At 38.5% G+C, this 25268-nt stretch overlaps 1 protein-coding gene and 1 long non-coding RNA gene across 2 annotated transcripts in view; one reads left to right on the plus strand and one right to left on the minus strand.

Annotated features, from left to right (window-relative positions):
• Positions 1 to 25268, plus strand: part of LOC105456836 (agrin) — a 46996-nt gene that overhangs the window by 2577 nt on the left and 19151 nt on the right. The gene's annotated exons all lie outside the window — the stretch shown is intronic.
• Positions 8421 to 10894, minus strand: LOC105456835. Its single transcript, XR_975292.1, has 3 exons — positions 10856 to 10894; positions 9771 to 9910; positions 8421 to 8881 (listed from the first exon to the last, which is right to left on the minus strand). It is a non-coding gene; the product is annotated as an uncharacterized LOC105456835 (long non-coding RNA).

Here is a 25268-nt window from a genome sequence, read left to right on the forward strand (position 1 = left end):
CTCCCGCCGATATCACGCGTTCCTCTTCCTCCTCCCGACTTCTCGATTTACGTTCGCTGTATGGTCCTGTTGCGTGGCTCAGTGGCGTAACTCCCATCGATACTTTTAAGACTTTTATCCCGGATAAACGCGCAAAAAGTCCTCGTAATTATCCTATACGGTTAGTCGAACGAATTGAAAAGTGCACATCTGCGCGAATGAACGTGATATTCGTAACCAAGGGGAATCTCGCTAGTAGCAGTTCGAAGCAGTGCAACTTTATTGTTTGCGAGGTAACGGAACGAGGGAGGGTGTAAATAGTGACGGATTTTTTTCTATCTTTCCTACTAGCTAATTTCAAGTTTACAAGATATGATTTTTCAGTAAAAGAGTACTTTCCACTTTTAAATATGTATAAAACTTAATTAGAGTTTCCATGAGTCATGTATACGGGGTTTTCATAAAAAACTAAAACCTACATTTGCCTCATCTTTTGGGTAAATAGTGGGTAAGTGTCCCACCCTATGGGACAATTACAAAATACATAATTCTTAACTCCTAATCGATCTTTCTTTTGACAATTTGATTAGCTAAAGTAATTTATATTAATTTCTTTACTCTGCCATATGTAAATTTTTATTTATTGGTAAATAATAGTAGTAATATTATTTGCTAGTATTTCTTATTAAAAATCACATTTATTCTGGATCTTGTCATTAGAAAAGCTTTTCTAATATTTGTCATTATTTATCCAACTAAAAATTGTCATTATTTGCCCCGGGAGCTACTTTTTTGTTTAATATTTTACTGAGAGGAATAAAATTAATACAAGCATAGGAATTATATCAAAATAGAGGAAAAAGATACCGTATGACATAGAATAGGTTAGATTTCATTCAACGATTCAGTAATTTAAAAAATATAACTTCAAATATCAAAAAAAGATACAGGTTTTATCTGATTTTACGAAAGCAAAATTTTAAACTTTTCCGCTAGCTATATTTGGCTTTTGATTTTTACTGCTTTTTCAGAAGATGATTAGATGCTTGAGAACTATCTTTCTATTAATGCACGGAAAAAACAATTTTGCTGAATCCAGATCTGAAAATAATTTTTGTTCAATAATCAAAATTATTTTGTGCGAAAGTCAAAATGATTGGTAGAATATCAAAACGTTTTATAGCAATACTCAGTTTTAACATTTCAACAAATTATTTTGATGATTCAATAAAAAATTATTTTCAGATTTGTTTTTAGCAAAATTTTTAGGTCTTTCAATAAAATCGTTTTTTCCGTGTGAGTGGTAAAATAAACGCGGGAAAGAGGAGAAATTCAAAGTGACACTATTTGCCCCTCTCCCCCTCCCTTCTCTTATGCACTTCGATTCGTGTTTCCCAAAGAAAGCGCGTCAACACGAGGAAACATTGTCGAAACTTATTCTTTTCGTGCCATTCTGTTTGACGAAAGATTCCTAATCAATCGTCTCAACCGGCGGAAGGGGTGGGGAGGGGAGGGGGAGGATTAACTTAATTCCGGAAGTCTGCAGCTGCAGCATTCGCGTCGCCGCTAAATGAGAACTGTTTGTAACCATATGAGCTAAACCGACGTCGAGGCCTCCATCTCAATTTCTTCTCTCCCGGCGCGTTATCTCCGGCGGAATGCACACCGGGAAATACGTGACGGGTCTCTTATGGTTTCGCAGTCGGAGTTCCGGGCAATGGTTACGCTACTGCCGGGGGAGAGAGAGAGAGAGGGAGAGAGAGACAGAGAGTGCGTAAAAGAGCCCCGCGTATAGGTCGCCTCGGGTGTTCGGCCGGGCACGTATAACGCGCAAAACGATGAGCTAGCGGGGCTGACGCGCCTAATTAAGTATGCTAATCGTCAGGCTAAAACTCGTTACTCGTACGAACGAGCCTGGAAATCCACGGGACGCGCGCAAAAGGACTTCTCGCGCGCGCATCGCGCGCACCGCGTGAGAACCCGCGCGGTTGATCGTAACGAGCGGACGCCGCCGCCGCCGCCGCCACTGCCGCCGTCGCCGCTGCCGCCGCCGTTCGGCGTGCCCTTAACGATATAGCGAGAGAGAGAGAGAGAGAGAGAGACTCCTCTTACACCGCCTCTTCGCGGTCGTAACGAACTTCCGATCCACACACGGTCTGTAATGACGCTCCCGGTATAAATGCATTCGCGACCGCCGTCGCCGCGCCGAGTCGGAGAGTATCCCTCGTTTCGAGTTATCGCCGACGGATAATGGCATCGCCATCCGAGCGAGCCATCGAGCGTGTCGCGCGATTTATCCCCCCGATTACCTAATCGCCGGCTGTTCATGCCGCAATTAAATAGTCAGCTATGCAACGACTCGACTTATAAGCGCGCGATTGGACTTCGCATTGACCTTAATCGTCGCTAATTTAGATTGCGAAATGAGGATCGACAAAACGAAAATCCCGTCTGGGTTTGTGCGATACGTTTTTACACTCGCGTGTCTTAATACCCGCGACGCAAAATCATTGGTGCGATGCCTCCCCATCCCCTCCCCCCCCCGTCCCCCGGTCGATCACGTTTCACGCGCGAAAATTATCGCGGCGAAAAGAGACTTTCAATTTACATCGCACACGTGATGATTGTCGATGAATTACACGTACCGTTGGCTAAATTTATTTAGGCAGAATTATCTCCTCATTAAATAATGAACTCGCGATCGTGGCGCGATAAGCACGAATATAGCTGTCATCATTTAAAAACTACGGACTACAGTTATATTTTCTCACATTCTGCCAGATTACGAGATAGCATTGTTCGGCGTCGTATGTACAGAGACGTTTCGATTCGCAAGCAAGGCGCGCGAGTTTTCGAGACCCGAACAACAGCGAAACCGAACGTAACGAATTTCCTGCGGTAATAACGCGTGCAGGCACACGGAGCGTAACATATAAATTACGATGATCGCCGACGAATTCATTGCGACGATTATATCTTCAGTGCCATCGCCGTCGTGCGCGCGTGTGTGCGCGCAGCGCGGTTTATTTTCCAATTAACACAATACACGCTGGATTTTACTGGGCGCTTAATAGCCGATAATTTATTGTGATCAGCGTAAGTGTCGGCTCGTGGCGTGTATGTACCTCCTTCCCCCCGTACGTGGCTTCGGCGCTGTAAAACGGGATCGTTTTCCTGATCGTTCGTATACGCGCCATTCGCGCGCGTACAGTACGATTCCTCACTTCACGACGTCGCAAATTTCATTAAGCCATCCGGTAGCGATAAATCACGCACGGGGTGCGCGTGTTCGAGCGTGCAGCGCGCGCGAAACGCGCGACGCACGGATAAAGCCGGATTTATGGAGGCCCGACGTGAGAAATTGAAAGGGGGAAGGAGGGGGGAGGGGAGCGGGATCGAAAATACATATTTGTCGCGAATCGTGGGATTTTTGCTTCCGGATGTTCTCTCGCGCGAGAGAAACTCTCTCAGGATGAGGAGTATAGCTGCCGGGGTTTAGTCTTTAAATGCCTCAAGCTGCGAACGAGTAATTTCCAACGCGAATACAAAGAATCCCTATAACAATGCGTTTCGATTCTTGCGAGTCGCTCGACTTCAGCGGTGAGATGCTTCCCTACGTATGAGAGGAAGAGAAAGAGAGAGAGAGATACCTCATTAAAGAATTATAATTCTATTTAAATACAATTATAATTAGATGCAATTACATAATTTGTATAACTGCTCCGCGCGGAGGTTATTATGATATTTTCAAAATTGCTTTCCTACTCCGGGAACGTCGAAAATGACTCGCGCGCGGCATTCGCTCCTTAATTCTGCCATTTTTGTCTGAATTATTCGCAAGAACGCGCGCGCATCATCTCTTTCGGAAGGTCTGATGAGATTTTAATTCTTCAACGAGAGCAGAGGGTCTCCCTTGTTCTTGGATCGCTTTGGCCGGTGCAATTTGTAGCGGAGGCACGGAGAGAGAAGCTCTGAAGTGAGCGAGCAGGGAGACAGTTGTGCATGTGCGCGGGCCCACACACCTTGAAAATTGCTAACTATTTTCATCGTCCCGAGGCGGCCATTGTCTTTAAGCGCGAGTCACCTTTTTTTAAGTCCTGTGCATTACGGCGCGGGACTCGATCGAACTTATAAAAAAAAAAACCAACTAATCGTAATCCCGTCGGGGCTAATCGCCGCGCACGGAAAGAACGATTTTGCTCAATCATCTAAAAATTTAGATACTAAAAATAATTAAGATCACATCGAGATAATTATGTGAAAAACTGTAGCACGATGAATAGTGTTGCAAAAAGTTTCGATTAATAATTAAGATACCAAGACCATACCAAGATAATTATGTAAAAAAACTGAAGCACGTGCGGTGAATAGTGTTCAGCAAAAAGTTTTGACATTCCAGCAACCAGGCTGAGCGTCTTACATAATTATTTTGGCAATCCAACAAAATTATTTTTGCAGATCTACAGCTACATTTTTAGATACTTCAAAATCAAAATATTTTTTTCCGTGCGATAATATGAATCTCTTAGCAAATTTTTATTTATAAAACCTTGTGTAATACTTTCAGAAATTATTCAAGACCGCGACAGAATATTATTATTATTGTAATTTTACGTGTTCATATAATAGTAAATTAAGCAGTTGAATTTTTTACACAACATTTTTATATTCTGGCAATTAGTTTAAATTTCCAATAAAATTATTTTCAGATTTGTACCCAGCGAAACTTTTGGATCTTCCAGCAAAATCGTTCTTTCCGTGCAACATTAACAAATGACGAAGTTTAACCTTATAATTAGAATCGTGAATTATTAAACAAAGTACACGAAACACTTACGAGATCTCCCCTTCATATTCATATTTGAGCGCCTGAGGTACCGAGTTCTTTAATAAAGAATGATGTTCTAAAATCATTTCGGTTCGTTGACTTTTCATTGTAAATATCCGTTTTATCGCGATTATTTGTTATACGAGTTAAACGATTCACAATTACAATTAAAGGATAACTTTGTTAGATATAATTTAATAATATTCGCTCAACAATTCTTAGGAGAAAAAACAATTATAAATGTACAAACTGCAAACGCTGAAATCTGCACGAGAAATGAAAGTTTTATTGTTAATGACAAATATACCAAACTGAAACTTTTTTGTCTTATTTTTTAACATAATCTTCAAGCAGATTGAAACATCTTATTACAAAGTTTAGTGGTTTTAAATAATTTTGAAATAGTTTTAAAATTAGTCTGGAAGAAGTCAATTTCTTGCATCATTTTCCACATCCTTTCATTAGTGAGAAAAAAACGTTTCCCTCGGCTGTTAGTTTAGTTAGAAATTAAGTGTGTTTGCAATTTCCTGTAATTTTATGCGACGATCAGTATCGTGAAAGTTGTTCAACGTGACGTTTATTGACGGCATTGCGTGCAGTCGCTCGACTCTCTATCGTTTCTCGTCGAATGATATATCCTCTCTTCTTAAACTGTTTACATCTCAGACTTATTTATATGAAATTATATTTTCACACTTTTATTATAAATTTCCAGTGATCTTTGTCTTGCATCCAAAAATTGAATAACTACGCGCATATCTCTGTACACGGAAAGAACGATTTGGTTGAAAAATCTAAAAATTTAGCTGAATACAGATCTGAAAATAATTTTTGTTCAATAATCAAAATAATTTGTTAAAAATAATAGGAATTGCTATAAAACGTTTTGATATTCTAGCAATCATATACGTATTTTGACTTTTTAACAAAATTATTTTGATTATTGAACAAAGATTATTTTTTGATCTGGATCCAGCAAATTTGTTCTTTTTGTGTAGATCATTAATCGCAAACTGAAAAATAATTGACATCCACACGCGATAATAAGTAAATAGTAGTAATCATTGTTTTACTATACGGAAAGAGCAATTTTGTTGAAAGATCTAAAAATTTTGCTAAAAACAGATCTGAAAATAATTTTTTGTTAAATCATCAAAATAATTTGTTGGAATGTTAAAACTGATAAGCATTGCTATCAAATGTTTTGATGTTTTAGCAATCACTTTGACTTTTACACAAAATTATTTCAATTATTGAACAAAAATTATTTTCAGATCTGGATTCAGCAAAATTGTTCTTTCCGTAGATAAATAACGTTTTTAAGATTTACCGCAGGGACGAGCCGAACTATCGATATAGCACTAATGTTATTAAAATTAAAAAGAAATTAATCGCTGCATAATGTCTTTTAACTTAATATTTCATTAAGAGATTTTATTAACTCATTGTTAGTCAAAGTTAATCTGAGATCTCGAGTTGACGATCCGAAGTAAATAACGATTCATTAAAGACGGCGACTCGAACAACATCGGGATGCACCTGCTGTCCACTTTTAAATGCTGCGCGGTCTTTTGCGGATGGCCGAGCCCGCCGGTCGCATGACATCGTGGTGATTATATGGGCCGGCGTCTTCGCGTTCCGCACGAGGGATCGGCCGTGACGGCTCCGTTCATAAAACAGACCCGATAATGAATTCATTACACGTTGCGCTCAGGTGCCCCGATAATTACGAACACAGTGACCACGATCGTACTGGAAAACTGACGGTAGGAGGGCGACGCCGACGGGGACGTGTGCCAATCAGTGCGAGGGTCCCGTAATCGCTAATTGCACGGACCACCGGTCAGAGTAAACTGTTTTCTACGTTACTAAGTGGCAAACTCGAAATTTATTGATACGTCCGGCTTTATTATCCATAATTAGCGGGACAGATTTGACATACCGCAAAGTCGCGGTCAGCTTCTCACCGCCAAGTTACGCCTTCGAGAATCCGAATAATTATTTGGCGTCGACTTCACTGACGTTATGAATATTAAGGAAACTCGGGAAAAAGTGACGCGTCTCCTCTTTGCGTCTCGCTCGACTTGTTTCATATTTATGCGCTCGCGGAGCGCCCGTTAAATGATTTGCGACAGAGCGTGCCTGCCGATTGAATATCTGGTTGATCGCCGAATCAGAGATGTAATTTGTATTATTAAGGCCGACAATATATATTTAGCGTCGTGGCCCCGGGTTACCAACGGTTAGTTGCCTGTAGCGCTGAATGAATGGTTCGTTAGTACCTTCTCGACAGCGAAATGCTTATATACTTATAATAAATACAATAAACTTCTCGGACTGCCTTTACCAGATACCGCAACACGTGATAACAAAGAAAATTCTCTCTACCTAAATCTTTTTAAGCCACGATAATACAGTTGAACCTTGATAACTCGAATCTCAAGGGAAGAAAAAACCCTTCGAGTTATATAGATTTTCGACTTATCGACATTCGAGTAGAAAAAGGTTAACATATGAAAATTCGACTTACGGAGGCTTTGTACGAGAGTTTATAATTTTTCGATTATAATGGCTTTTAGAGGAAAAAAATCAATATCTGACAGTGAATTATTTATTGCATACATAATTATATGTAATAATAAATGTAATCATAAAACAAAGTCCCAGTCTATTAATCATGATTACACATAGCTATACAACTTCGAATTATAGAGCAACAACAGAACAACAGTAACAATAGAAGTTCGACTTATTATATTACAGAGGTGAACTTAGACTTGTAGAGGTCTGGCTACTTTAAATTCGAGTTGCAGAGGTAAAATAATACATCTAAATACCTGACAAACAATTCGAGTTAAGGTTTTATTTCGATTTAGAGGTTTTTCGCAGTGGAGCGAAAGGGAATGAACAAAATTTTTGTCTTATAGAGGTTTTCGAGTTGTAGAGATTCGGACTTATCGAGGTTCGATTGTATAATAGTCATTTTTTTTGGTCTTGACAGATAAACTACACGAAAATGATGTGACATCTGCATTACAAAAATACAATTGTATATTAGTTGATATATTTCAGTTTATACACTCTCATTTGCAACAATATCACTAAAAAATTATCATTTTGAGTTGCAGGCAAAGAATGAATATAAAGAAAGAAAAAGAGAAAACGTACTTTAAAAGAATATACTTTTATTCCTCTGCAATCAGTTATTACATCAAAGATGCATTTCGAAATTGATAATACAAAATTTTAATGATTCAAAACATTGAAATTTATTTTCTAGAAATTTCAAAAATCTTTGTTTTTCTCGAGTTGTATTGATTATAATGTAGCAAATGAGCGATATATGTATATTACGGTATAAATATTCCTGTGGCGTTCCTATTTTCGTCGTTTTATTTGAGAAATATTTTATTTTCACGCTACACATAATCCGTTCGGTTTTCAGTAATCGTCACTCTCAGTCGAGTTTCGAAAACGCTTGAAAGATATTTGCGCATGATCCAGTTTCGCGATTCTTAAAACACAAGATTTACATAGCGTTAGATTTACATAGATTACGAATGATCGGGGAAACGCGTTATCTCCATAATTCGCGATATTTACGTCGTGATAAATGCATTATGTACGCACGCACTTCAACCACGTTTCGGCGAGCTTGAGCGATACGTGTCAACGCCGTAATGGCTGAAAGTCGTAATCGCGGCTTTCAACAAGAACAAGAGCTGAGCGAACTGTTAAGTGAACGCCCGTAAAGATTCGTTGAATGTGTGTTATGCTAAGTGGGCAAGGCGTTTACTTATACGCCACGGTGGAGTTGGGAGCACGCACTGGAGATGCTATCGAAACGGTTTCCTTGTCGTGTCGGCGCTATTTGTGCAGCGTCGCGGCAGCTCGTAGAAAATGTAAATTATATTCATTAAACGACGGATACATCGCAGTCACGTACCTCGTTCATTGTCAATTTTTATTTTGCCTCTTGCACAACTAGTTTCCGCACTGAAATATTCAACGATGCAACTGCAGTTGCGCCACGAAAAACGCTGTCAAAGGCTTCGTTCAATTCTTATCTTTCGTCTAAAATTAAAATTCTTTAAAATTCGTACTGTCAAAATTATATACCCAATTTGAATCACTTTTAATCAATTTTAATCAATCCTATAATATATAGATCATTACTGTTCCTATACTCAATATATTGTCAATTTAATCAAAACAAAATGGCGTTGAATAATTTAACTCAAGAAATGTATTAAATTTGATTTAAATTTAGTTAATATAAACATTGTTTACTTTAAAATTGAGCAATAGAAATGGGTTGATCAGATGTGATTATTGTTTTAACCTCATGTTTCGAATTAAAATAATATACATTTTGACACACATGGAAGTTAAAAATAAAAAAACGTTATTTAATTCAAGGAATTGGATTAAATTTGCTCTTTTACAGTATTTGACAGTGTGCTATTATATTTTAATAATAATAACTTATTATATTATATTCTCTATTAATTTATTATATGCGGCAAACTAGGTCATATGCGTGTTATTCTTTATACCGATTAGAAACTTAACTTGCCCAGAGATTAGATTAACTCTGTTTGTAGGTCATCTGATCTTGTATTTTCATATTTTTATAGCAGGAATACATAATCATTTCCTTCAAGATGATACAATGAATCATCCTGCGTTTAATAGACCACATCGAGTATTGTAGAAGGAGCTTTTTTAATCAAACTTAATAAATCGGCAAATCATCTTACATCTTTCATGATTATTGTAAATGAAATAAATACAGCAAACGTCTATGTGTTTTAATCAAAAAGCTACTTGTATACTTCAAATTGATAAATTGACGAATACTCTTGACATCGTCATTTTATCGTATCATTCGTGGCAGTACGACAATATTACGGGGAAAAGGGGGAGGCAAGCGTTTCTACGAAATTATGAGATAAACACGTACCACTTAATGAAGTTGAAGGAAACCCGTTTAGTGCGTGAAGTGATGCGGAATATCTGCGTTATTATGTTACAGTGTAAATTGCGCGCGACTGACAATTTTTCGATGCGGAGATTCTCGTCTCCAGCATGACTCCTGCATTACTGAGATTGAAGCAAATCAACAGTCGAAAAGTGATTGGATTTGAATTGTAAATACGAGTAGATTGTGATGACACACACACATACACACACACACACACACACACACACACGCGCGCGCGTTTAACATTCGACAACATTACGTTCTATAAAATAAAAAAAATCGGTTTCCCGAGTTCTAATATATTGACTTTTCCAATCGCCAGATTGGCTTTAATTAACTGTATATACAAGTAAGGGATGGGAGAGCAAATAGTGACGGATTTTTTCTTCTCTTTCCTACAAGTTAATTTCAAGTTTATAAGATATGATTTTTCACTAAAAGAATACTTTCCACTTTCAAATATACAATAAACTTAATTAGAGTTTTCATAAGTCATATACACGGGCTAGATTTTCATAAAAATTGAGACCTACATTTGTCACTATTTGTCCCACCCTATGGGTAAATAGTGACACCCTATGGGACAATTATAAAATACATAATTCTTAACTCTTAATCGATCTTTCTTTTGAGATTTTCATTAAATAAGGTAATTTATATTAATTTTTATACTTTGCCATATGTAAATTTTTATTTATTAATAAATAATAGTAGTAATATTATTTGCTAGTATTTTTTATTGAAAATTACATTTTTTCTGAATCTTGCCTTGTAACTAATCTCACATTATTCCAAATAAATTAGAAAAATCATATTCAAATATTAAAAAAGCTTTTTAACTGGTCATTATTTACCCAACTAAAAATTGTCATTATTTGCCCCAGGAGCTACTTTTTCCTTTAAAACTTTACTGAGAGAAATAAAATTTAATATACAAGCACAGGAATTATATGAAAATAGAGGAAAAAGATACTGTATGACATAGAATAGGTTAGATCTCATTCAACGATTCAGCAATTAAGAAAATATAACTTCAAATATTAAAAGAAAGATCCAGGTTTTACCTTATTTCACGAATGCAAAATTTTGAAACTTCTCCGCTAGCTATATTTGGCTTTTGATTTTTACGGCTTTTTCAGAAGATGATTAGATGCTTGAGAACTGTCTTTCTATTAACGAGTAGTAGTAAAATAGATGCGGGTAAAAGGAGAAATTTAAAGTGACACTATTTGTCCCCCTCTCCTCCTTCCCTTACGATATCACTCGCGATCGAGAAGAGAAAAAAAGGAGGAGAGTTGGAAGAAAAGCGCGCAAGAACATAATTTGATCAATTTATTTAAATAATTCATTAGCCTGCACGCCGTCAAAGGATCCCGTAATGACGTAATTGAATCGTCATTATGCGTAAAAGGTATCGTAATTACAGAGACGGAATCGTTGTAAATATCGGATGAAACGTTATCGTCGGGCTATTTGTACTAGGCCTGTTAACAGGACAACCTGCTCGACTCGTTCTCCGTCTCTCTTTCTTTTTTTGATTAATCATCAATAACCTCGGTGTGAAGTTGAGCATCGGTACCGGATTAAAGATGACGCGTCTATCTCGCGTTTATATAGCCTCCATTCTATCAACGTTTCGTGTAGCTACGACAGAGCTTTCATTTAATCCTTTAAACACGATAATGAATTGGAGACGACACTGCGTGAAGCCTCTCGCTCGATTGGACGATGCATGAAAAGAAGTAATCCCTTCGGCGATTTAAATAATTTGATAAACTACTTCGTGTAATTTCGTGTACTTTTCGCAAAATTTGTATGTCATCCTGTCAGATAGGATTCACCACTGACCGCAATCCCTCGGGAAGTTTTCGTGATTGATCGATCTCGCGAGAGGATATAAAATAATGACTGTCCTCGTCCCAAAACATTAACACTAATCGATTCGGAAGATCAGCTCCGTCCTCCGTCAATCGGATGATTGATATTTCGATCTAACTTTGGAAACACGATTATTATACTCATACTTTATCGTAGAGGATAATTAGATATGGTTAAGAGCAATTGCACCCGTTTTACAATTAATTTTATCCCCGTTTACGCGGACTTACGATCGGCATATGGCCATTAAGGCATCGTGCCAGCAGATAGCGAGTCGGACGATTGGCTTTCGATCGTCTCGGGTCAGGCTTTAAACACCGTTATTGTGGTCGATTCATCTTACGAGTCGATGCTTGACTTACTTCACTGACCCGGAGACCTAGTGAATGTGTTCTCGTGAATATCAAATGAGTGTATCGTGCAAAAAAAAAAATATAGGGTACGATCCGTGGCAGCGATAATATTTTATGCGATTAACGCGAATTTTCGAATATTATCGCATGCGTTAAATATACAGTCTTGGCCACAAGTATAAAGTGCCCTCAATTTACTGCACTTTCTTGGAAAAGACGATAATAAGAGCCAAAGCAGGATTAACAATAAAAAAAATTGAAATGCTATAGAAAAAATTAATTATTTAGTTCAACTTATTATTGCGAAAATTATTTTTTAACAAAACTGTTTTTAAATTTATTTTTCGTTAAATATAAAACATTAATTATGTTCAATTTGTGGGAACGATCAGAAATTTAATATTGCAGAAAGCTACACGGAAAGAACGATTTTGCTGGAAGATAGAAAAAAAAATCTGAAAATAATTTTTTTTGTAACACAATCAAAATAATTTCGTTGGAAAGTCAAACTGATTGTTAGAATATCTAAACTTTTTACAGTAATGCTTATTATTTTTGAGTTTTCAACAAAATATTTTGATGGTACTCTAAAAATTATTTTCAGATTTTTTTTATCTTCCAGCAAAATCGTTCTTTCCGTGTAGTGATCAATTATTTATTTTGAATATTAAAAGTTCTGAACAACAGTGCTTTTAGTACTCGAAATAACTAATTTCCAGTATTAAATTGGCTAGTATATATTAAAATAGATTTCTGCATGTATACTTAAAGGCCAGAGCTGTAATAACGCGAGCACTAAAAGCGCGCAATAATAATTCTGCAATCTGGCATCTCATACACGTACGTTCGCTTATTTGCATGCAAATCGCGACATAACATACATTTGATGGACTGTAACTGGCGGCTCGTAAAAATTAAATAAAGATTTATATATATATATATGTATATATAAACTTCTACGTATATATGAACTCCTATGTCCGACGCGATTCTCGTCAGGTATAAGACATTAAAATAAATATGTTAAATGTCTTCGCTCGAAAATAGTTTATTTTTAATACGCATTTCACTTCGTATATTACACAAGAAATCCTATCTCGCGCGTCGGTCTGAAATACGCACGAATCTTGAAATACATACGTATTGCAATATACGGTCGCAAATAATTCTAAGCGCAGCATTTGAAATACGAGATTGCGATAATTTGCATTTTATCGCAGGAGCTTTCATATCCGGATATTTGCATCTTTCTCTCTTGCAAATTGCGATATATTTGCTTTGACGGATCGGACATCAAAGGACGTAGGGCACTCAGCGGCGGCATTTCGCGTTAGTGAATTATTCCGCTAATAACGTCCAGGTTTCTTCGCGTTCCTTTTTTTTGTTCTTTGCGCGAGTTTCGCGATTTAATCTTGTAACTTTATGACGCTGCCACGTTCCAAATATAACTTTATACATTTTGTGCAATTCAAATTGCGGCAATATAAGATAATTCTGTGCACAAAATTTACATTTTATGGACGCTGCGGAATATTTCCTGCTTTCTCCACGTTCTTTGTATTTTTTGCGTATAGCAAGAGACTTGATTTATTCGATCGAACAAGTTGCATACCAAGGATTTTAATACCGGACTATTTTGTTAGTCCTGTTCAATGTATCCGAAATCCGCGATCGAAATCCGCGTTTTCGATGATGACATGAGAGATGATAATGATGATAAATCATTATTTATCAAGCGCTCCGGGATAAATTCCCCTTAAGCGCAGATGACTTAAGTACATAAGAAAAGCACGCTGTAATCATGTTTGCAAAGATTTACAGTGAGTGACAAGATTTGCTATTTATAATTAATAAGAAATTAAAATTAAATAAATTATAAGGGTAGAATTATAATAACATAAAAAAATATAAACTGAAAATAAAGTAACATAAAATAAAATTAAATAAATGAGATTACATTAAAATAAATAAAATTAAGCATTAATTGCCGAATGGTGATCGAACAGAGAGAGAGAGAGAGAGAGAGAGAGGGGGGGAGAAGGAGGGGGGGAGCAACAGTTTTAATTAAAGCGCGATGATTCACATTTATCTGCCGCGACGAATATTCCTCGCAATATTATATCCTGAGATTGGCTGTTAGAAATGCAGAAGCGAGAGACAGAAGGCTGCTTCGAGAAATCGTGCGGATGAGAAAGCTGACGGGAAGATTCTTAGGAAGAGAAAATGGATGATTAATCATGGGGCTCGCGTAATAAGCCATTAGATTCCCGTAGTTCGCGCGCGCGCGCGCGCGCGCGGACGACTGCGAGATAGTTTCCTCAGGCTAATAAAGCCTGCACACAATCGTTTCCCTCTTTCCCGCCCTCCCCTCCTCCTCCTCCTCCCCGCGGAAGACGATGAAAACCCTGACCTAGACTTAAGTAGGTATGGAGGTAAGGTCGAGGTCACTTTCGTGTTTCCCGTCCTCCCGCGGTGAGAGGGTACGGAAGTTATAAGCGCGATTACAGATCCGCCGCGCTGACGAATCGAGCAGCGAGAGAGAGAGCTTTCACTTCGAGTTGCACGGTTGCGGCGCCGTCGACGGCTGTCATCGGGACGAGACCGGTAAAACGATGTATATACATGTAGCCGAAGGACTTGAAGAGATAACTGCGCTCTCCTTTCGAGACGACTCGAGATCAATCGACTGGAAGCGCGGTTAATAAGTCGTGAAAAGAGGCCTCCGTATATCGCGTGGAATATAGAATTATCGATATGACTTTCGCTTCGTTCCCATTCTCCGCATCGCGCGCGTCGATCGAAACGCCACTTGGCACGACTGAAGATCGCGTTGGCTGCTGCTGCTGCTGCAAGTCGGCAGCGAGACGGGGAGGATATAACAAAGGTCGGGGGGTCAAACGTCGGGATATATTCTCCGTAAAACAATCCATTGAACGCACTAAACGCCGGCGTGTCCGTCCGCTCGCAGCGGCCAATGGCAGGCTACTAATTAAGGGCTCCAGGGTCATCATTACCGAGTCTCATTGCCGTTGAGTAGAGGCGATTTAACGTTTACCTAACCATCAATGGCTATCTAAACGCTCGCGGGATTTGCCGATTTTCGTGATTAACCAGAGCAATCGAGAAAATTGATTAATGATGATGTTGGAAAAATTGTATCGATTTTATTAAAAACTTACGTTCTTGCGAGAAATAGGATAAGGGTACTCTTTAGACGCGGGGATCGGGCACTTCCGAATAATTTATTATAAATAATTCAAATAAATTGAAGAACTAAAGACTCGTGTAGGAATAAATCAAATACGGTATATTGAAGTAAGATCTATCGAGCCGACACGGGGTGTTGATGTGAATTAATTTTTACAATATTCAATCATGTACCAACTGCGCGCCGCAATATTTATCGGTCTTGAAACACAGTTCTTATACACGAAGCCGCAATCCACTTGTAACTAATTAAATTGACGAGCAATTTAATATATTTTGATGCTAATGTGCATTTATAAGAATCTCTTCCTCTGAATCTGTAGAGAAATTTACCCGTGTCGGCTCGACAGGCTTTATTTCAATATATTTGATATAAATAATTATTATAATTTTCATCGACTGTCGCATAACACATAAATTCTTTAGCGTTTGTATTAGCTTTCAATCAATCGACAACTGTTTTTTTTTTATTTATTAGCAGCAACGCTACACATTTTATTGATATCATGAATATCAGTAATAAAATATGAAACTTTAATTCAGAAATATGTCTTTAAAAATTTACTCAAAGTTTAACCTGTAAAGACTATCTTATGGTTTTTACAGGAGGTAGTAAATAGCGTTAGATTTCATGGAAAAAACAAACATGATCAATTAAATATGTTTTTCCGATAATCTGAGCTGCAACTAGACTCGTAAGATCTAATTATGATATGACTAATTTTCATTCAATTAAAATTAAAAAAATGTAAAATAGTACGGAAATTGAATAAAATTATAAAGTATTCTTTATGATTTTATTATAAATTATAAATATGTTCTTGAGATTGTGTTTAATATTTTTCTGACTAAAAATAGAAATTTTTATAGTGACATAGAGTGACTCAGAACTAGTGCCCTTATCTAAGACAAAAAGCGAAAACAAAACATGTTGTCGCACGAAAATATTATGTAATTATTTAAAGATTATGTATAAGTAGTTTTTTGTCCTAACATTGAGAATGATTCTATTTGGGTCAAAATGTCTGTTAACTATATTGTAATATAAAAGTTATTTTTACTTGGAGCAAAAAGCACCGTGCTTTGGCTCACAGTCTTTTATTTCTTATCAATTTATTATGTAATTATGTTAAATATTAAATAAATCAAAGTTGGAAGGTAAGAATTGCGAGTAAACTATAACACAAATATTAATATTAATTGACTAACTGGAATGATTAAATGCCGTTAGTGTGTAAAACAAGCACGGAAAGCCGCCGTATATTATTACCTTGTTATCTATTGCCGGTGGACTATCGTAACAAATTTCACAACAAATTTACTCTTATCTGAAGGTTTACGATGCAGCGGAGCTTGCACACGCGCAAATCCGCATTCCGCGCGCTTCGCCTTCCCCCGATATATTCAGATTCTTTCGCGTCGATCGAAAGAATTAAGTGCGATCTCATTAAGAATTCGTAACGAAAGGCCGGAGAGGAATCCGCCAAGACCGAGTGCTCGTTAAGCACTTCTTTACGTGGTAACGGCGCGGTTACACGCGGCGCCATCGCGCCATTGTATTGCCGTTATTCAAATTCGTTCGTGGAATTCCGGGGGAGGGGGAAAGGGGGGGGGGCGGGAGCCGACGTGTGTCATTTACCCGGAATAGTTTTCCCGCGAGCGGCTTCAGTGCCGCGAAATGACAACGTAGTTTCATCCCGGCGGGTTAAAATCGCGCCGTTGGTAGATACACGCATCGACACGGTCGGGGGTATACGCGACTTTAACGCGCACTTTGTTGCGCCCGTGCCGATTTTTACGACTGTCACCGACCGGTAAACTAATCCGCGTTGAATACTTCCGCGCGGAGACTCGGAGAGAGATTACCTTCTTCGCGGCGCGCTCGCGTGCGCACGAGCGGAGACCCGTGGCCCTTCCGTCGCGTATATATGTACGAACGCAGCGTGAAGTACACCTACGTGCGGGATAGCGATAAATTTAGCCGTACCCGGTTGTATACACCGTTGGAGATATACATCGTCTCCCGCGCGTTAAACGCCCCGAGGTCGTAATCCTTCCGTCACCGATGAAAGTGTACGGAAGAGCCGCGAGAGAGAGAGAGAGAGAGAGAGAGAGAGAGAGAGAGAAAGAGATTCAATTGCGTTATCAAAGCCCGCGGCGCTAGGGTATGAAAATCGAAATCTGGTGGCACGTCTCTCTCTCTCTCTCTCTCTCTCACCGCTCATTCCAGCGCGGTTTACGCGTGTACCATTATTATTACGCGCGGGTATCTGCGAATTTCGTTCCACTTCCGGTTTTTTCTTTTTAGAAAAGTGGGACGTACCTAGTTTAACTATTTTAAAGATTTTTATAATTATTTGATTATTATTTATAAAATTTGATTATTTTGCAGAATTATTTTGCGTATCGTGTGGGACAAAACATCGAAATTCAATATTGCGGGTCAATATGACAAATGCAAAAATATAACACCTTTCTTTTGGTTAAAATCTGATCCGTTCCTAATTTGAATAACGGCATGTAAAATATTCTGAATTCTAATACGAATTATAAATTAAACTATTAATGAACGGTAATTTTCATTGGCCTTTGCTGACAAATCCTACAACATGCGTCATATGAATAAAATTATATTTCGAATTCTAGTATACAAATTATACGTAGATTGAATTATATTATAGATGAACGGTAATTTCTTTTTTGACATTTAATATGTATATAAATAAAATTTATATTTTAAATTCTGATGTGAATTATGAATGAATGACAACTTTTATTGGCCTTTCCAATTGACAGATATCTACGACATGATCTATTTAGTGCGTGTATATGTAAAATAAAATAACATAAAATTTTGAATTTTGGCACGAATTGCAGATCGAATTATAGATAAACGACAAATTCCGTTAGCCTTTGCTGACAAATACCTACCAACGATACGTGATCTATTTAATACGTATGTAAAATAAAATTATATTCTAAATTCTGACATGAGTCGTAAATCGAATTTTAGATAAAGGTAAATTTTATTGGTCTTTGTTGACAAATTACACAGATATGATGATCTATGTAACATTTTAACACGTATATGTATATGCAACAATACGCGATTTACTTTACTGTGTCCGCGGCGTGATAGTAGCTAGGATACGTATTAAAATCGACGTAGGTATACATTTGCGTTTGCCTCGCATCTAAATGCGCGGTAATAAACAAGCGCGATGTGTAATTATCTTTTGAATGAAAATATCGCGCTGTGCGACGTTATCATTCCACCTGACATCTTCCACTCGGCAAACAAGAAGCAGCCTGGGAAGCGTCATCTGGCTCGCGGCACGCACACACGCGCGATTTCCTACTGCACTCGCGTGCGTGTAGAAAATAGAAAACTGAATAGAAATATTGTGTCAACCGCTAAAATGACTGACACATACGACACAAGGACATTATGGCTGCAGACTCGTCAGCTGTAACTTCGGGCTTTAGCACCGAACTTTAATCTCGTATTCTTGTCTCGACGTATTAATATCCTACGACCTACCTACGCCATTCCATGTATGAAATTACGGGCATTCGTACCGCAGTATTTAAATTTACAATTTTCACCGCCACTTTCATTGCGCGACTTCATTGGAGTTAACTAACACGCAGAATCGCCGCAAATCGTCCGCGAAAAACCGATCGCTTTCGGGCGTCGGATAACAGAATACGCTCGATTGTCCATTAAAATTGTCTCTGTACATATCGAGTAGGGCTTGATTTGCTTCGAAGGCTTCGACATTCGAACTTGGAAGCTTCGAAGATTCGAAGCTTCGGCATTAAAATCTTCTTTCGAAGCTTGAAGTTTAAAATTAACTTTGGAGCTTCGAAGTTTCGAAAAATGCATTCGTGCAAATGATAAATTTATTCAGAAAATTTACAAATATTGTAAATAAAAAGAATTTATATATACATATATATATATATATATATATATGTACGAAATTATTCCTAAAAAATTTGAAAGTATTATAACCTGAAATATTTCCAATTAAACTTGATACACGTGTAAATAAGGAAAGATAATGACCAATAAAATAGTCTAATTAAGAAAATTCAAATTTTTAATGTATATTTTCCAAAACTTCGAAGCTTCGAATATTCGAAGTAGGTATAAAAGTAACAGATATCATCCTAATATCAAGTGACATAATCGGGGGCGGTCGAGCGCGCCGTGCAGGAAATCTATCGAAACGCAACCTGCGCGGTGGGCGGTCGGCGGAAGAAGGCGCGAATGTGCGTACCGCAATTTTCGCGCCGACGAGGATAAAAAGAGGGCCGGTTTACGACGCAGCGTGCGTATATATGTGGACAGGAGGAAGTAGCGCGATCGCGCCACCCGTCGCTCGGTGCCGTCCTCGCCTCGTCGTTGTCGTCTTGTATAAACCGGCCGGTCGAAGGTTTCTCCGATCTAACGGATCGGAATCGCTCGTGTGCACGTACACGCACGCACGCACGCACGCACGCATGCGCGCACGTGTGGGAAGATCGTGCGACGCGAGCCCGCGATCCGGGGAGGCGGTTTTTCGTCCCAGTACTCCACTTACGACTCCGTCCACTTAAATTGAGACTCGCCGCCGGCCGGCCGCTCGTGTAGCTGCTCGATGATCGACGACGGCACACATATCGGCGCGGCGCGGCGGTTCTTGCGCTGATCCGCGCCCGTGTGTTATACGCGGAACCACGCGCGTCCCTTGTGTATACAGAGAAATAGGGTACCTATATAAGCACGTACGCACACAAGTGCGAGAGAGTGGTACACTCGAGAGCGCGTCGCGAAAAGGAGGGTCGTTCAACTAATTAGCGGCCCTTCCTCCTGTTCCATATTTATTACGCCTCCGTTCGCCTGCAGCCTCTTCAGCTCTTCTACATTTTGCAGGCCCTCCTTTCATAGCCTTTTCATGAGATGGCACAGACCTAATTGGCCGTCGAGGCGAACGCTCCGTCGATTGAAACGCTCCTCCTCGCGCTCCGAAACCGGAAATCGTTTACCGGGAAAACTGAAACGGTGCACGCGACTGCAGCCTACTGAACGCGCGCGCGCTCGCAAAAAAGGCACTTGCTTCTCTTTTATTCCACCACTCCGTGGAGTGAGCTGCGCTCACGGGGGAACCTGCTTGCAAATAAATTACATGCGAGAGCGTTTCGATACGTCGAAAGCGCGCGGCGGATTAGCATTCTAAAAGTTCTCGTCCGGGTCGGATCAAACGGTAACGAATTCCGCGCGATACTCCGCGCGACGGCATCTCTGTTTCCCTGGAATTCAGGATCTCTCTCTTTGGATATACGGATCAGGTCGCGCTTGTTCGCCGAGGCACGACGAGGCGTGAATATCGGACGGTAATTGGCATCAAGAATTACCGGGACGACGGACGGGGAGGCGACGTTTTAACGTCGCGACGTCGTTTTATTTTCAGCCACATCACGTGGACTGCAATTAGTCGCCTTACCTGCAAATTATCGGCGCTCGATATCTCCCTCCTTCTCCCCAGAACATCAACTTTCGTTGTGATCTTGTGTGATACACTGTATGAGTATACAAACAGCGCAGCTTCTCGGCCGCACAGCTATATCCGCGCGCGTTCGCACGCGCTGTTATAGATCCGTTTTTATTACGATTAAGAAATCGCCGGATATCAGAGTCGCGCGCGCACACTATACATTTCCGGCAGCACGCCGTTCGATCGGAGCGAAATGATCGACACACGCGTAACAAATCAATAGCCACTTAGGATGAATTGGCACAGGATGTATTCAATAGCCATCGTTACTTTTATTCCATTATTCGTCCGCTTCCTTCGATAAATTCACTTTTCGATTGGCGCACCTAAATGGTCCTTGTTAATACATACGGTGAGTGTAAAAAGTATACAGGGAGATGTCCTTTAAGAAAATATAATTTTTAGAAAGTAAACATTAATTAGCAATTTATCAAAGACAAATACAACAGATTGTTATATATTTATCAAAAATTGTTTTATCTAAAATAATGTAATATTAAAATATGTTATTATTTTAATTAATATTACATTTTTTTAGATAAAATAATGTTTGATAAATATATAACAATCTGTTGTATTTGTCTTTGATAAATTGCTAATTAATGTTTACTTTCTAAAATATATATTTTCTTAAAGGACATCTCCCTGTATACTTTTTACACTCACCTTATGTATTAACAAGGACTATTTAGATGCGCCGAATCGAAAAATTTATCGAAGGAAGCGGACAAATATTTAATAATAATTTAATAATTTAAAATATGAAAAAATTATTTAGATGCACGAAAAGCATTCGGTTAGAATAATATATTTGGATTATTCTTTGTTTATAATAAAAACGTATCAGCTACTATTTAGTGTAAATTGGTAATTATTATTTATATTTTATAAATAGAGCTTTTACAAGAATTTTCTCTGTACGAATATTTTTTTAACACTGTTACGCGATTAGTCCGGCGATTGATTTAATTGACGGATAATTTTACGGTATTTCCGCACGAGCGAGTATATTCGCGTTACACGCGAGTGTAGTCACGTCTTTAATTTTCCGGTATGTTTTTATTATAAACAAAGAATAATCCAAATATATTAACAATATAAAAATCAAGCTCGCTCTTGTAATAACAATAAAATTGTAATAAAATTAGCCACACTAAGGAGCACTTTCTAACAAGGATGACAGCGTTTATTAATCTTGTATAAATATAAACTTTAAGAAGCGGTACATGTTTTGACTTAACTTAGTCTTCTTCAGCCGCAAAACCATTAATAAAAGGAAACGCAAGTCATATTTTCGGTATCGCAATATAAATTAATAAATATAATAATATAACATATTCGGTATCGCAATAAAAAATCAATAAGTATAATAAATATAAATATAAAGGAGCCAGAATCACATAGTCAATGTTAGAACCAATAAATTAATGAAATGTATAAAATTATAGTCAAAACAGTCAAAAAGTACTTGAAGAGTTGGTATTATCATATTGGTGTTCAATAATTCCGTAGCGGTCTCCTTGTCCAATGCGGAATTATTGAACACCACTACGATAATACCGACTCTTCAAGTACTTTTTGACTGTTTTGACTATAATTTTATACATTTTATTAATTTATTGGTTTTAACAATGACTATATGATTCTGGCTCTTTTATATTTATATTATATTTATTGTTATATTTATTTATATTTATTTATATTTATTGTAGGTACTTATTGATTTTTTGTTGCGATACCGAATATGTGACTTGCGTTTCCTTTTATTAATGGTTTCGCAGCTGAAGAAGACTAAGTTAAGTCGAAACATGTACCGCTTCTTAAATGTTTTATTACAAGATTAATAAACGCTGTCATCCTCGTTAGAAAGTGCTCGTTAGTGTGGCCATAAATATATTATCCTAATTGAATGCTTTTTGTGTATCTAAATAATATAATTTTTTCGTATTTTAAATTATTAAAATAATATATTTTAATTAATATTACATTTTTTTAGATAAAATAATTTTGAGAAATACCTAACAATCTATTGTCCATCTTTCGTCGTCATCGCGCGCGCATAGAAAGGGGAGTATATATATATATATGTATACAGTATCGCGGGAAATAGATCGCACAGGGACGCCCGCTTCTTTATCCTCGCACGCGAGTGTCCAGTCGGCCGTATCCCGCGATTTAATTAGTTTTTTGTCACGCGTTGAAATACGATATCGACTCGTATACAGTTATAACAGATCACGGCGAACCGGTACTGCGTGCGCACCGCACGATCGGGTGTGTATTCGTGTAACTTTTGCCTCGACCTCGAAAATCCTGCTGGCCAAATACGTCTCGCGGCGGTCTTTCAGCTTCGCTGCGAATACAGCATTGTCATCCCACGATATAACATCGGACTCGTTGATTTAATAATTAAGTTCGATGGTATCAGTATGAAATAAGTACACAATGTGACTACAATGAGAGTACTAAATTCTCTTGTGTTCTTTACACGCAATTTTCAATATTCGTCTCATCAATAAAATTAAATTAATTATTAATAATTCAATTTTGTGGAGTTAATTATTTAATATATAGGCAAGTGATTTGTGAATTTTTGTTAATTATTTAATTACTAATTTCTCTGATTAATAATTAATAATTAAATTTATTAAACGTGCAGTGTATATCTCTTTTTATGTATTGCGAAATGCGAAATAACAATTATATGTAATTTGTTGCACTTTTTACATAATGCAAGCTTTTGAGTCCGCGTCAGACTACGCATTGCATCTTGAAAATTGTATATATTGGAGATTAGAATTCAACCAATCAAAATAAGACGAAAATTAAAATCATCTAATTAGCGAAATTCTAATTTTAAATCGTAATCTTCAATCTTTAATTCACAACCTGATACTGAATTTGCGCACGATATTAAATAAAAGTTGAAAAAATAATTCTGTGAAACGATCCTGTCATAATCCGCGCAATCAATGAAATCGATACACCGTTGAAGATTACCGTCCTTATATTTACTTATAGGAAATCGTAGCACTCGGCCAGTATCTTAAAGCCTCTGAAGAGTCTGCGCTTCTGATGATCAGCCTATGTACGCTAGGAGCGATGCAGTCTCGTCACGTGCCACAAAGTCGATAAATCATGCGAGTGCTGCCGCATGCCATCGTCATTTCAAACGACCTAGCTTTAAGTCTCCTTAAGGCCGGTTCTACGACGTGCACGCGCGCGCGCGCAAAAGAGAGAGAGAGAGAGAGAGAGAGAGAGAGAGAGAGAGAGAGAGAGAAAGAAACACAATACAGATATACTATGAGGAAACCGAGATCGTTCCTCCGATCGGAGAAATGCTGGTAAAAATCAAGCATCCCTCGAAGATGCGACGTATACGAAAGCCTGGTTTCGCGAGCAACGACACCGTTGCGTTCCCGTCAATCAGTGGCGGTTACAAAGAGAGGGGGGGGGGCGGAGGGGGCGATCGCCCTCCTCCCCCCAGAACTCTCCAAACAAATTTCGTATATTGGAAAAGTCGGTTTTAAATGAATTGAGAAAAAACATTATCAGAGATTATTCGAGACTAAATAATGTTCACTCAATTTTTTTTAAATAACAAAAAATATTAAAAATAACATAAACGACAATAATAACTAAATATTCACATTTCGTCATACTGAAGAACAACTCTCTAAATCCACCATTGCTGTCAATCGCAGGATGTACATAAAATAGATCGTTGTTCAGGGAATAATTTCATCTCGATAAAATCGGGCCTGAAAGATGAACTTATAATATTTTTAAATATATAAATCAAATTTATTTCTCGCGCTAGATCTTGATCAGCGTTCTTGAATTGCGAAACCGAATCTCCAATGAATCTCAAGTATTACAGCACGTAATTAAAGTTTCGTACGGCAGATACGTGTGTTTGGCGTGTTATTTTTTTTACCTTATATCATCGAAGGTGCTTTAATCCTCGCGGCTCATTCGTGGAAAGGGGTAAAAGAATTTTATTTGTAATTACATCGTTCCCCGTGCATCACCGTATGGAGAGGCGCGACGAGAGGCGAGGCGAGGCGAGGCGAGGCGAGGCCCTCGTTAATGCAACACCGGTGCGGACGTGTTACGGGACAATGCTATGAGGAAGACGAGATCGTTTCGCAGCGATAAAGAGCGCGGCGGCTGCGGCAGCGCCGCGCCGCGCCGCGCCGACCGGGCAGGGGTGATCGGCCAACCCAATGTTGTTTGCCGTTGCGGCGCGTACGGAACAGTCCCGATCCCGAGCACGAGCTCCTGCAATTTTGACGCTATCGATTGCAAATGATTTATGGAGGCGGAATCTCGCAGACACGGAACGGAACGTTGGCAATGGTGCGTCTCGCGAGAGCGGCGTAATTACGCCGAGACATATACCGGGGGAGATCAGTCGGGGATCGTAGCCGGAAGCGCGACGATCTCTAAGCATCTACAGATCGGTCGTATATATAGTCGACGGAGCTCCAATTAATGAC

Source organism: Wasmannia auropunctata, unplaced genomic scaffold (assembly GCF_000956235.1).
Source record: "Wasmannia auropunctata unplaced genomic scaffold, wasmannia.A_1.0 LD335517.1, whole genome shotgun sequence".
Taxonomy (NCBI): Eukaryota; Metazoa; Arthropoda; class Insecta; order Hymenoptera; family Formicidae; genus Wasmannia; species Wasmannia auropunctata.